This window comes from Catharus ustulatus, chromosome 6 (genome assembly GCF_009819885.2).
Source record: "Catharus ustulatus isolate bCatUst1 chromosome 6, bCatUst1.pri.v2, whole genome shotgun sequence".
NCBI classification, from domain to species: Eukaryota; Metazoa; Chordata; class Aves; order Passeriformes; family Turdidae; genus Catharus; species Catharus ustulatus.
In genome coordinates, this window is record NC_046226.1 from 21,249,309 (window position 1) to 21,263,503 (window position 14,195).

Here is a 14,195-nt window from a genome sequence, read left to right on the forward strand (position 1 = left end):
TAGTTTGTCACATTCTTTTTGCAGATTTTATTCAATTATTTTTCCCATCAATTAAGGAGATTTATGAATATGTTTTCCATTATGTGATGTTTGTCAAGTAAATTATTCATTAGTTTTCCCTCAGCCAGCAAATTATTTTTGAACTATCATTTTCCCTTTTGTTTTGCAACCTGCTTAGATTTCTAAAACGGTGACAGAGTTTATGTATTTGATGAATGTGGTTTGTTTTCTTCATAACTTTTACATAACCAAATACACTTTTAATAGGCATTCAGACTCACAGTTGAACAGTTGCACTTAGTAATGAGCACATGTGAGACCCCACCCAGCTTTAGCCTAAGTTGTTACCCATACTATGTTCTGCAAAGGTGAAATATGTTAGGTGGCATGTTATTGCTCAGTTGTCTAACCTTGAAGATTTGAAACACCACTGAAGAAGCAGTGGACCTTAACTCTCAACTTGCATAATGATCACTCGAACACCAGGCTAGGGACCCAATTTTCATTTCATGACTCCTAGAGCTTTGAATAACAAAGGCTGAAAGGCACATTCACCTGCAATACTGTGGTAGTTAAGGTGCTCTTGAATTTTCAATGTCCTTATTTGTTCCTGCCTCAGCCAGGTGGTGGAAGATCTTGTACAAGTTACAGCTACAAGACTGATATCATTGGATTGTTGGTAGCAATGAACCAAAATGTACATCCCTAGGATGCCTTTAATACAATTGCTGATCTACTTTGTAGAGCTTAGCAATGCAAGTTAAGAGGGTCAATAACTTTGTCAATAATACAGCCAAGGTTTGAGTTAGGCATACAGGAACTGAAATTAATGGGTGTTGTTATTTATCTGCATCATCCATGTGACACTAGGTATTGGCCTCCTGTCAGGTCCTAGGGGACTAGCACTTGATTAGAACAAGGGATGGTCATCAGCAGCACTGAATTGCTGGCAGACTAAATGGAGGAGCCATGCAGGTGATGGTGGTAAGTCTAATTTGCTCTTTGCATTGATGTAAACCATTCTGAGGCCCCAGGCAGCGGTAAGGTGCTACCCTGGTGACAACAGGGGGGGAAAAGTGGCCTGGTACAAGTGAGTCAGAAGTGAAGAAAAACAAAATGGCTGGAATAATTTGTGCCTATCTACATTTGATTGATTCTCAAAATGTGTCCCATCCCAATAATTTTTTCAATAATTTAGCTGTTTCTACTGTTCTTGCTACAGCTATTGTTTACTTGTTCCTTCTTGCTGCAGTGGAGCAAGTCTGTTTTTAACTTTTACTGCTATGGAGCTTATCTCCAGTGCTCATATGAGAATGTTAAAAGAGCATGACATGGGTGTGCATGTGGAAATGATCAGTAATCTTTAGCCTGAAATAGCAGAACTCTCTTATCTCACAATGAGGGAGGAGGGAATGAAATTGGATTTCCTGCTCCTCATGACAGTGTCTACAGCTGTACTGTGGTAGCCCCATCAGGTATGATACTGCACAGCTAACCTCAGCTGCTTTTCTCGCTGGGAGCAGCTGGCAGTTTCTCTTCAAAACTGTGTGATGTGAAAACTATGTATAGAATTGGCACTTTCCTTCTTGGCTTATAATTTTCTGACTCACCTTATGTAAAGTTTTCTCAACATTTGTGCCTCACAAGAACACACCCAAAGTAATTAAGAGAAAAGCCCCGTTCTTTACAAGAAAAAAAAAAAGGCATTATTGCAATTGTGACCTTAGCTTTTGTCTGGATAGATAAACCAATAGCAGATGTTATGTTTGAAAATAACTGACCCAAATTAGCCATGTACAGAGTGCCTTGAAAGGGCTGTAATGCAAAACAGACCGTGTGTCCACCCCAACTCTCAGCAATGTGCTCAGTGCATTGGCATAATAGGAGCAACTGATATTTGTAGTGGTGGAACATGAGACAGGGAAGCTGCAGCCTGCAAATCTGCTTGGAGGCAACTCTCAGTCAGGTGCAATCCATGGGATTATTCTCCTTTCTGTTTCTTGAGGCAGTGTTACATGGGGCTTGTAAATGTGAGGAATGAAGAAAGTTCTGTCCAGTCTTGATTGTATTCGAAGCTAATCTATTCCCTCATTTCTTGCCTTCTACTCAAATCATCCTTACCTTGTGTGAGAGTGAATCCTTTGGCTTATCCCTTCTGTGTCATGTTATTTATTGAGAGTGAGAGCCTTCCACCCTTTTTACTGCTTTTTGTGTTGCTATGGCAATTGTGGGGTGAGGCCCATGCTTCTTGTCTGGTTAAATGTAATCTTAATTGCTTCAATAAATGTACTTTAAAAATATACAGTGAAGGCTAATGCTAATGTTATAGTTATGTTACATCACATGTAATAGAGATAAAAATAAATGTTAATGTAAACTTATCTTTAACTGGTTTTGAAACTGGTGATTTAGCTTTCAGCACTCTGCCTTTTGGGCTGTGGCAGGACTGATTGCTTTGGGTAAACACTTGTCTTCAGCTGAAGCCATGGATAAATAGGATTGGAAAGATGTGCCTGTGCCATTGAATTCAGTTCCTTAGGATTGCAGGTGACTGTAAAATAGGCATTTAGTGCAGAGTGATGCACAGAGCATCTGGATCACGTGATGCTCCAGAAAAACCCTTGGAGCATAATTCAAAATCCTGTAAGAGAGTTAAAAACTTTGTCTGCATAGTGCTGTTAGGAAGAGGGCAAGAGATAGGGCTATTGCTGATCTATATTTCCATGATTGTCCTACCCTACAAAGTACAGGGAAATCATATGTCATGGCAATGGAATGCATTTTTAAAGGCCTTTGGGAGAACATTTTAGTGACTATTGCTTTTGTTCTTTTCACATGTGAAGAGTGAAATATGAGTTGAAATGGGTGTGGTAGTGTAATCTTCTGACAAGATGCTGAAGACTTGCAGTGGACCTTTACACTCAGTCTCTATATCCGATATTTTTTCCTAACACTGAATTGTGGAAATGGATAGAAAAGAACTGCAAAATTGGTTTGAAAGTAGGAGAAAACATCCTGCAGTGAAAAAGCTACAAAATCAGCATATTTGAATTATTAAAAAGCTTTAGAGGAAGCTTGGGCAGAGTGAATAAATATCTTCCTAAAGAGAAAATACCATGTACCAAAAGGACCTTTTATTTAGCAGAGAGAGGATTTAAGACTAGGCACACCCAAACTGGATATAAACCAGATTAAGCTTGAAGACAACTAATCAGACACAGAATGTCCTGCAAGTCTTCATATGGGGACTGGCACCTTTCTAGAGAAATTATTCCAGTTTTGCACAGGCTGGTGGGCAGAGAGGGCAGCAGAGGGGGAAATTCTGTGACATTTCATATACAGATATACCAACACTAATTATATGCTCACATAAAGCACACACATATATAAGGCAGAAGTGATAACTTATTAGGCTTTTCTGGCTCTAGACTCCAAGGCAGTGATCTGTGTGGCAGTACTGAACTTGCTGTTTATAAACTTCTTACAGAAGACTTCTTAAAATAGGGAGGGTAGAAAGCAATTATAAGTTTTGTTGAAACCAATTATATTTTTTGTTGCTAAAGCTCTGTTAGATTCTGAAGCAATTATAAGAGAATTTGAATTATAATGTAAGTGTACAGTGCTTAGCTTTGATATGTGAAGGAAACATGGTTTCTAGTAATGGAACAATGTTGGCAATTAAACCTTGCAGTGCATAAAATGTTTGTAAATGAGATAAAGGATGTGTGTTGGTTGCAAGGGTCTTTATACGCCATTAGTGAAGTCTCCTTGAGTTTTGAAAATTTGACATAGCCCCTTTTTCGTGGAGAATGTATAAAATACAATTTTTAAGTTCTAGATTAAAGCACATTATGTAGATGAAATAACTAACCAGTGGACGCCTTGTACAAGTGTGAACATAAGTCTCATATTCTAAAGAAAAAACATTTAGAAAAATGGTTTGTAATCAGAAAAAAATTTACTAATACTTTTGCTAATATCAATATTTAGAAGTATAAGAATGATGCAAAGTTTGACTTTGTGAGAATTTTAATTTTACTTATTATTTACAATAAATAATACATTGCTATATAATATATAAATAATGTATTGATATAAATAATTATACAGATAAATATAAAAAAACCTATAAACTTGACTTCTGCAAAGTGTTATTTCTTTGTCTTGGTCGTGCCTGGATTTATTAACTGAAAATGTTCAACTTGTTATTCTGCAGATCTGCACTGTTTCCTACAATAATTTGATCATTTTTGTGCTTTCCAAGGCTTTAGAAGTGTTAATCTTGAACAGTTCTTAGGGTCTGGTGACAGTATAATGCAAAAACAAAGTTAACCAATTTAAAAAGTTTTAATATAAAAGCGTGCATCATGTGTTATAATTTAGTGTTTATTTAAATTAGCTGTTGGAAGAAGAGACCTAATTAAGGAGCCATTTTAGGTGGCTTGCCAACTCGCAGTCTGATTGTGTTTTCCCCTGTGCTGGCTGCAACCTTACCTGCAGTACAGGCAGTGGTGTGGGGCATCCCAGCATAAAAGAGATGTGTGGAGATGCAGATTATACCTGTCTCTTAAAATGAGCTAATGTGATGGTTTCAAGTAGTTAATGTTGCATTGAACAGCACTAATTTGATGAGTATGACATGAGCTATTTAATTTCCATTGAATCATTGCCTTGCAGCTGCATCCTAACCCCTAAAAACTATGGGTGTCTAATAAATCACAGGAGCCAAAGTGGGAGGTTTAGAATTTGCAGTACCTCCTAATCCTAGTAAAACAGTTCTGAAGTAGGCTGAATAACTAATGGTGAATGATTTTGAGATATATTTTATCTGTCTTTTAAGTCAGGAATAGCCTACCAAAACCTTAGAAGCCTTTTAAACTTGTCTTTTATTACCAATTATTTCCTAATTATTTTCTCCCAGTAATTTTTCATCTGCCTTATAGATGAGATTGCAGATCCTTTGATGATCAACTCAGAAGTAATAAAAATATATAGGTATTAAAGTATACGTTTAATTGTGAACATGTCTCCCTGGTTAAATCTCTGCCTTCCTCTGAATTATGTTAATAGACTTATTAATTTTGAAATAACTGCAGCTGCTATTACAAGTAAATAAAAAATAAGCACGACATATTTATCTAGGAGTAAAACATACGGACAAAATCTGTGGATCATTTTGGGTCTAGACTGGCTTCTGATATTATCTAACTGCAAGAATGCACAAACCCCCATTTTTTAAAATGTCACTGCTTCCTCATATGAGATGAAACGTTCATGATTCTGCCATCTTTTCTCAAACACTTTGAGATTTTAAAGTTGATTACATCCATTGGGATTTCTCCCTGTAGATGATGATCCACATCATAATTTTTGGGACTGAGCTTTATGAATTTGATCCTGTTTTCTTTTCTTTACTCTCAGACCTTCATTGCTACTCTTATAATTTCTTATAATTTCTTGGTACAGTCCATATTTGTAAACTGAAATTTGAAGCCTGAAGCTTGTTTGTTCAAAAAGATTTCTATTTTGTGAGGTTTGAGATGTCTACCTGAGAAGCAGAAAACAAAATTTGATCACATGTGTCCAGTTTCTGCTAAAAATACTAGAAAAGACTATTCTTTCTGTGGGGTTGGCAAATGTAATCAGATCAGACAATTTGAAGTGCAGTTGCTCGGACATTTACAGAATACCTTTACAGACCTTTTATACTGCTGAAAGATATTTATTCATCAAAATATTCTGTAAGAAAAGACTTTGACAAAGTCAGAGCTAAGCCAAGAGCACTGAGGAAGTCTTCATAAGCTTTAAACAACTTGGGAGGTGTTACTTAGTGAACGTCAGCTCAGCTGCAGTGGATAGTGCCTTGTGTCACAAACAATACCTGCAAGACAGCACTCCATATGGGCCCCAGTTCACTCTCTGTGATGTTCAAGAGAAACACGTGACTTAAATTGGGTGAATATTAATAACCTGGTTATTATTATTCTAAGGTGAAGAAACCCTGAAACAGCACTTGATCACAAAGAATTTGTCCCAGGTGACTTGATGCCCCCCATCCTTTCACCAGTCTAAAGAAATCTAGCGTTAAACAGAGTATAACTGCAGTATACATAAAAAAAAAAAACCAACATAAATGAACACATCCCACTCCTCCCAAACATCTCTCTATTATTATGTTAGAGTTCACTGTCTTTGGCTGAGCTGTGAGACGTGAGACCCAGAGGAAAATAGCTATTAACATTCTGAAGGCACATTTGTTAACGGCAGAACTATTTCACTCAGTGCCTTGACTAAATTATCTTAGTACAAATTACATTTTTTCACTAATCACCTTGGGTACTTCACTTGGAAGGCTTCCTGCTTTTCTACAGCCAACTGTCAGGTATTACTTAGAAAAGCTTCACACCAAACTTGTTTTGGATGATGTCTGGACTGAAAGGCCACTAATTCAACCTGCTCCTGTGAGCCCACATCTGGGCCTTTAGCTGTCAGGAATGCTGCTTGTTTCTTAGCTCATATTTGGTATGATGGAAAACTTCAGAGACTCACTTGTGCTTTTCTAGCACCTGAAGCACATTCAAACTGGATTTAGTCATTATCCTGAATCCTGACCTGTATCTTATATGGAGATGCAAATAAACAGCTCATGCCAGCATTCACAGGGCTATTGTGTTAAACAGGTGCTGAGGTCCTGGGTAAGGTGTATCAAGGCAGATCTGTTTATACAGCTTACAGTATGCATCATTACTCTCTTACTTGGAGACCATGGCTTCAGGCAGGCATGAGGTTTTTTTTGGCTTCAGGCAGGAATGAGGTGTTATCTTTCTTCTTGTGTTTACCGACTTATGCAAACTTAAGATTCTTGAGTTAATTTCAACATGAGAGTCCTGATTTCTGGATAAAATACTCAAGCACCAAGGCAAGCCCTGCAGAGATCAACTTATGATTTAGCAGAATGCTGAAGTCTCTCTTGCTTGAGGGGTACATGGAAACCCAGACTCACATCACTGTACTGCTGATCATGCAAGTGCAGATGTTTTCTATTCTTCATTTTGTTAAAAAAACTACTGCGGAGCAAAGAAGGAAAAAAAATAAAATCTGAGGCTACTAAAATATCTGTGAGAGAACCTAATCTCCAATTCCTGACCTATGTAAGTCTCTTCTATCATATAGTTTCTGGATAAAATGCAGAACAATCCAGAGAATAAAGCCCAGATAACAGAGTAACAGGTCATCAATAAAACCATGTCAACAGCTTCCTAAACATAGGAACCATTGGGCACCTGTGCAAGAATCAGGCACCATGAGTGGCACACTCACATTTAAGGTACCTAAACCACTAGCTTTGAAGCTATGGGCTTGATAAGCAGGCAGTGAGGTGGATTGAATACTGGCTTAACAACTGCACCTAGAGGATGGTGGTCAGTGCTATGAAGTCTAGTTAGAGGTCAGTGGCCGGCAGTAGGGGAATCCTAGGGGTCAGTGCTGGGTTCTAGTCCTGTTTTCATCAATGTAGATAAATACTGGAAGGGAGGATGTAAAGAAGATGGAGCCAGGCTCTTTTCAGTGACAGGACAAAACAGTATAAGTTCATCTGAATTCAGACCACACTTATCAGACTTACCAGGTATCTACTTGGGGGGATGCTTGGCTCTGCACATCAGGTTTAGGAAGAACATAGAGGTGGCTGAAGCCAGGTGAGATTGCAGAACCTCTACTCTGTTTTAACAAGAAATGTAACTGTTGACAGCAAGAGGTTGACTTGTAATTTTTCCCCATCCTTTTGTTAAAAGACACCTATTTTATACATCAGGCAAATTAAATGGCCTCGAAGTCTCATACCTCTAAAAGCACAGTTGACATTCCTGCAGAAAAATATGTTCCAGGCACCAGATTTCCTTCCCTCCCAACCCTCAGCTACTTTAAGCATGAGATTATTCAGCCTCTAAACCCCTCATTGCCTAAAAAACCCCATGGCAAAAGTTTTGTGTTAATCGCTGTCAGCAAGTGCTGAGATCTGATTGCTGACAATGTTTTTTAAGGCATAGCCTACCTACATAGGCCTACCAAGATGTCGGCGGAGATTTATCTTGGATATGGAAAATAGGATAGTCTAGGAATCTGGGCTGACCCATTTAGGGAATGAAGATAATTTGTGATTGAGAGATGCACATACAGGGATATAAGTGTAGATCTGTATTTTAATGTGAACGAGTAAACAGTCAGCAGTATAATAATCTGTAAGGCATTTGATACCAATAAACCATCTTAATCCTTAGGGCTATTCTGGCAGTAAGAGATAACTGCACAGAAACAGAAATATTCTTAGCATAAAGCTCACATATCTGTGTTTACTGTGTGTGTTAGACAGTTTCAGGTCCTTTCCCCCTCCGTCCCAAAACTGATGAGCACTTTATCTGTACAGTCTGCTAGTTCCCTATTTCACTAGCCCTTCAATTTGAATTTTTATTATTTCCAGAAAGAGCCAAGACAAAAGGAAAATCAAGTAATAAAGAAATGCTTGCTACTAATGCTACCCCACTGGCATGCCCTCTGCCGCAATAAAGTTTCACTGCAGATTTTGGTTTTAATAGCCATACATGTGGTCCTGCTCTTTTTGGGAGGATGCATTTCCACATCTCTGCTCTTAACAAGCCTCTGAGCTCAATATTTTTGTGTCTGTCTTCTGGCTGCTGCATTGTCTTCGTTGTTGTCTGCATTGCAGACAAAGGGCTACAGCTTAGAAATGCAGAGACAGTAAATGCCTATGCAGTGAAGTGCTAAAACTTATTTATTTTGTTGACATTACTAAAGACTGAATGATGCTTATGAAGGGTAGGAGCAAGAGCACATTGTACCTCCAAAATGTGTAGTGCCACTGCAGGTTATGTGACCATAATTTTTTTATAATCTTCAAGCCAGCACTTACTCCTCTACTTTTGGTGTCCTGACATCAAAAGACTCTTGAGGTCTGTCTGGTATTTCTTGAACATAAAGACCTTGTCAGCAGTGCAGATGTGTGGTGCCTGGTGCTACTGGTATTGTACTAGTGCTCTGCTGGCCTCAACTGTGTGGCAGACATGTAAAGGTGACTATTACTTATAGCTCAGAAATCCCCTGAATAAAGGTGGAAATCATTCTGTAAGTTGATCAATTAGTTTGCAAAATCTTTCTAGGTTAGATGAGTGAATGGCCATTAGGTGCCAGGCTTTGACTCAGCTCAAGGTTGTTTGCTAGGTAAGCTGAAACCAATTTTTCCTCCCCCCACAAATAACAAGCTTGGGCTAAGACTCTTCAGCACAAATGTTGCCGTGTAATGGCACTAAAATAATACACATGTATTTGTGTTATGGGGTCTTCAAGGTCTGGAAATGGAATTTGAGTTACCTCAATTATGCAAATACCAGCAAAAACATTAACCTAGCTGGACACTGCTCTAAGTGGGGCAAAACAAGCGTTTTGCACCCATATTTCACATTTGGTGTTGGCTTTAAATTGCTTTTATAAACAAGAAGTTCTAGTTCTGTTTCATATTATTGGGCAAGGATGTGTAAGAATTGTAGTTCCAATGAAGCCGCACAGGTACCAATGCAATAAATGATCCTTAGTATATGGGATACATTAGGTTCCATATACATAGAGAATTTGAGGAGGGAAGTATAAATCCTTTAATTTATGTAAGGAAATCAGGAATTGGCTTCAAATTTGCACACAGTTTCCCTTTATATGTTTTGTTCATCAGTGACAAAGCATTTCTCAACTTCAGTATTATGTGCTCAAGCTGTAATATGTCTTAGTGATAAATAGTATTGTCTGATGTGTTCACCCTGGATGTGTATCTTAAGTGCAAGAGCCCATGCTTATGTTAAATGCAACAGTCCTGTTGATGGTTTTGGCTTACATTTACCCAGATGCACCATACATGCTGCTTATTTTCTTCCATTTTGCTAAGTAAATTAGTCAATGAGAAAGCAATACTATGAAGTACAATCAGCTATGAAAAAAAGAACTGTAAATCTATTTGTAGGTAAAATAAGAATTGTAAATTTATTTGTAGGTTCCTTTCTGTAGAAGAAATCTTGACATTATGGCCACTTAAAATGAATTTTGTTTTTGAGGGCCCAGAAATATCAGGAGAACAGAAAAACTTTTGAGGTGCTTGAGAGTTTCTATACTGTCAATCCTTGTGTTAAAAAGGCTTTGAGAGAGCAGAAACAGTCTTTCAGAAGCTTTCCCTGTTACAAAGGAAGCTTTTATAGTGGATATCATAATTGTTATTCTTTATGATCATAATATGGCTAATATTAAAAAAAATAAAAATCAATGAACACTATGAGGTAAGAAAAAAAGGAAAAATCCAAACAGTTTTTCCAGCAAAACTTGCAGAGATTCAGAGATTTATGGAAAGGGAGCACTCTCTGTTCACTCTCAGGAAGCTTTGCCATTAGCTTCAAAGGAAGTTTCAGTAGGTTCTGAATGTTTGTAAGAGTTATGACTCAATTTATCCAGATAACAGTATCTTTGTTATCTAAAATCTTGGCAACACTATGTATTTCACTGCAGACTGTGAGAGATAACAATCAGCTTCAACTCTCACTGACCCAGGAGGGCTGTGGTATGGCATTTAGTCTTACTTCCTATAATTACATGTGATAAAATTCTGTTGTCATTGGTGTTATTGTAATTGGTATAAAAAGTTGTTTATAGCAAAATATTACAGATGCAGGCAGTGATTTTCTGCAGGAGTTCACAGATGGCAAAGCTAGACTCTGGCAGATTAGAACTGCCAGGGTATAGTACTTGCACAGTACAAGTAAGCTCTAGTTCATAATGCACATGGGAGAAAAGGGTTTGATTAACAGATTAGAAGGCTGCTTTGGATGTTCAAAAGCATGCATGTACTTGTGTATTCACTGGTATGTGTAAATCCAGGACATTTTAAATAGACAGTTAGAAACATAATAGTTTCCATTTTTAAATGGTTTGTTCTTAGTTAAGTGTTTTATTCTCCTTTTAGAAGCTCCTGGATTTGCACCATTTGTTCTAAGTTTTCTTAGCCAAATCAAATCAAGCCTGCTCTTGATTTGGAGAAGCTAGTGTTTAATGGGAGGACTGCATTTTTTATACCTCTGGCAGTGCCACAGTGTACTTTGGAGTCATGAGTAAAGTGGGAGAGTCTGGAAGCTTTGAGAACTAATCTTTTTACAAACATGGATTTTCTATATAACCAGAGGCAAGTCTCTTTGTCTTAATTTCCATCCTTGCACAGGGGAGATACTAGTGTCAGCTCACAAGGGAACCATGGATGTAAATTAATGTTTGTGACACGGAGAACAGGCAGAAATGAATAATCATATAATGTAGAAGTGGTAGAGATCAAATACTTACAGAATTCAAATAGTCCTACTGGAAGCGTCCTCCATAGTACAAGTAAAAAAGTGCATGATGCATGTGGACAAAAGGGCTTGATTTAAGTTACACAAAGAGTTTTAGCCCTGGCACAGCTCAACTCAGTAATGTAGGTTTTGGAAATCAAAAACCCTGCTCTTCACCTGCTGCTTTACTGGATGCATGGCTGTGCACTGCAGGCAGGTTCTGTTTCTCTGTCTTCATCTGTTCATACAAATAACTTTTGGAAACCGTTCCTCAGAAGGGGCACCTCATCACCTTGTGAGGGATCCTTCCATTTATCTTTTTCTCCACATAAGTAAAGGCTTGCTGATACCATCACTAGATAATAATAACAACTTTAAATTACTGGGCCACGCTATAAGACTGAAAACTCTGAGAACTGTGCACCGAGGAGGTCATGCAGATGCAATTACAAATGGTTTACAGAGCATTCACTTTTCTCATTTCCACTTTTGTTTGTGTGGTGTGATTCAGTCCTGTTTGGTTGTTCAGTGTTTTAACGCTTTATACAATAAGTATTCTTGAAATCCAAATACTGGATTTTGTGAATTTTGTCATAGTGTTACAAAGGCTTTGGCAGCATTATTAAATGTATATGTATAATTCTTTCCCAGTGAGTTTAATTTTCCATTTGCACCAGCCAAAGCTGTTAGGCATAGTGCCCGGCTTATGAGCCATTGAAGAAAAGCATGCCTTAAGTTTTCCCAGCTGCTTGTTCAGGATTTTTCTGACCCATCAGGACATTGTCCTTTTGTTATATTCTGTAAACAGGCCGAAAAAAGAGATGCATGGAGTGGTAGATGAAAACTCTTGCAGAGTGGCTTTAGGTTGTGCTTGATGGCAGAAGTACATGTGCGGGCTCTGTTGGGTTTTTACAAAGTATGTAAAGAATGCCAAAGGTTTTTTTTCTTTTTTTTCAGTCTGCTTCAATTGCATTTAAGTAAACAGCATGCTCATGCAGCTTCATCCTAGCATGTTGAAATGGATTTGTCTCCAGGCAATTTACAACATATCTAAACCATCTCTCATTTTAACTCCTACTCTGAAGGCAGGTGAGTTATGTAAGCCTCATGAGAAAAATCAGAACTTTGTCCACTTGCCCACACCATTTGATACCACAAAAGCCCAAACAATTAACACTAGCTAATTAACTTTATCTGACTACTACAATAAAATGGCCTCAATTTTTAAAGGTGTTTATGTAGTTGATTTCCCCTGTTTTCAATAAGAATTAGCCAGCTTAATAACTTTAAAAACTAAGCCTTTCTTTAGCTATATGCAGTCCAACATAATCTCTTGAGTGTGCTCTTTTCCCTTTCTCATGCAATCCATGCGCCCAAATTATAGAACATCAAATCCCTGCAGACCAACATTTACTGAAAATTTTCTTTGAATGGCACAGTATTTGCTGATGTGTGAAAGACAACACGACAGGTACTCCAGAAAAATGGGTTTTTTGGGAACTGTTTTGGGACAGACAGGAGATATAGTACTGTGCAATGTGTATCTGAAAGCAGTGTGATAGCCTACTATACAGTGTTTCACCAAATTGAATGAGATTCTGATTTTTTTTTTTCTTAAATAGCCCAACAGATGTTGCTAATGTGGGAAAAATTTCACCAATAAAGAATATCAGCCAAGACCCTGCACCCCAAACTTCATTTATCACGACACCCCAGTTGCAATACTTCTATACCACCTAGGCAAATGTGCTCTCAGAGCTCAGCCAGGGTCCCATCCAGAGAGCCAAACAGCAGGCAATAGTCTTTCTTCTTATGCTAGTGTCTCTACCAAGCCAAGCAGATCCGGTGAGGTTGGCAGCTGGAAGGCAGGTCTTGTTGCATGTTCCATTTCTTTGTTATCACTTGCATGTGGGAAAGGGAAGGCAGTGATTTGTTCTACCATGTGAGAGACATCTTCTAGGAAGCCAGTGCCAGCCTTGGCAGCTAGGGAGGGTGCATGATAAAATGGCAACAGCTGCATGTGACTTTATGTTCTCACAGGGCCCTTGACAGAACTTTGTGATCTTGCAAATGCCTTACAGACTGATAGCATTAAAAACTTCATCTCCATAGAAGTAACATGCTTAACTTTGGCTCTAAGTGTCGAGTCACATTCATTAGTTATAATTCATGTGTCTTTACCCTCCTTGGGAGTCATCACCATCGTATGATTGAAGATACTTTCACTGTGGAATTCACAGGATTTATATTTGTCTTTTAATCATTATTACCAAAATCTCTGATCAGTATGTGCTTATTTTTTATGGAAGAAAAACAGCCTGGCATGGTAACTGCAGAGGATGTCTGCCTTCCCTACCAGACAACAAGCATAGACATGTCTGGAAAAGGAACCAGCACTGACATTGCTCCTCACTTGTCCTTTTCTGCGTCACCAGGGCTGGGAAAGCTAAAGCCCATTCATGCTCAGATCTTCATGACTTGTCTCAGTGAAGAACCTCTGCAACTGTGCAATAAACAGAGATGTGCTGAACAGTTTTGGAAATACAGAAGTAGGCGTCAAAGAGAGGGATCTTCAAAAAGTGACACAGTAAGTGGGATGCTGTTCACCAGTAGAAAATGGCAGGAAGAGGAGCAGCTGCCCAGCCCTGGTCCTTGAAAAGAGCTATACTCAGTGATGGTGATAAGGCAATTGTGACTGCTCCAGATACTATAATGAGTCCAATAGAGATATGAAGATGAATAAGTGTTTGGAGCATATGTTGTACAAGGAGAGGCTGAGGGAGCTGGGACAGCTCAGCCTCAAGAAGCAAAGTCTTATGG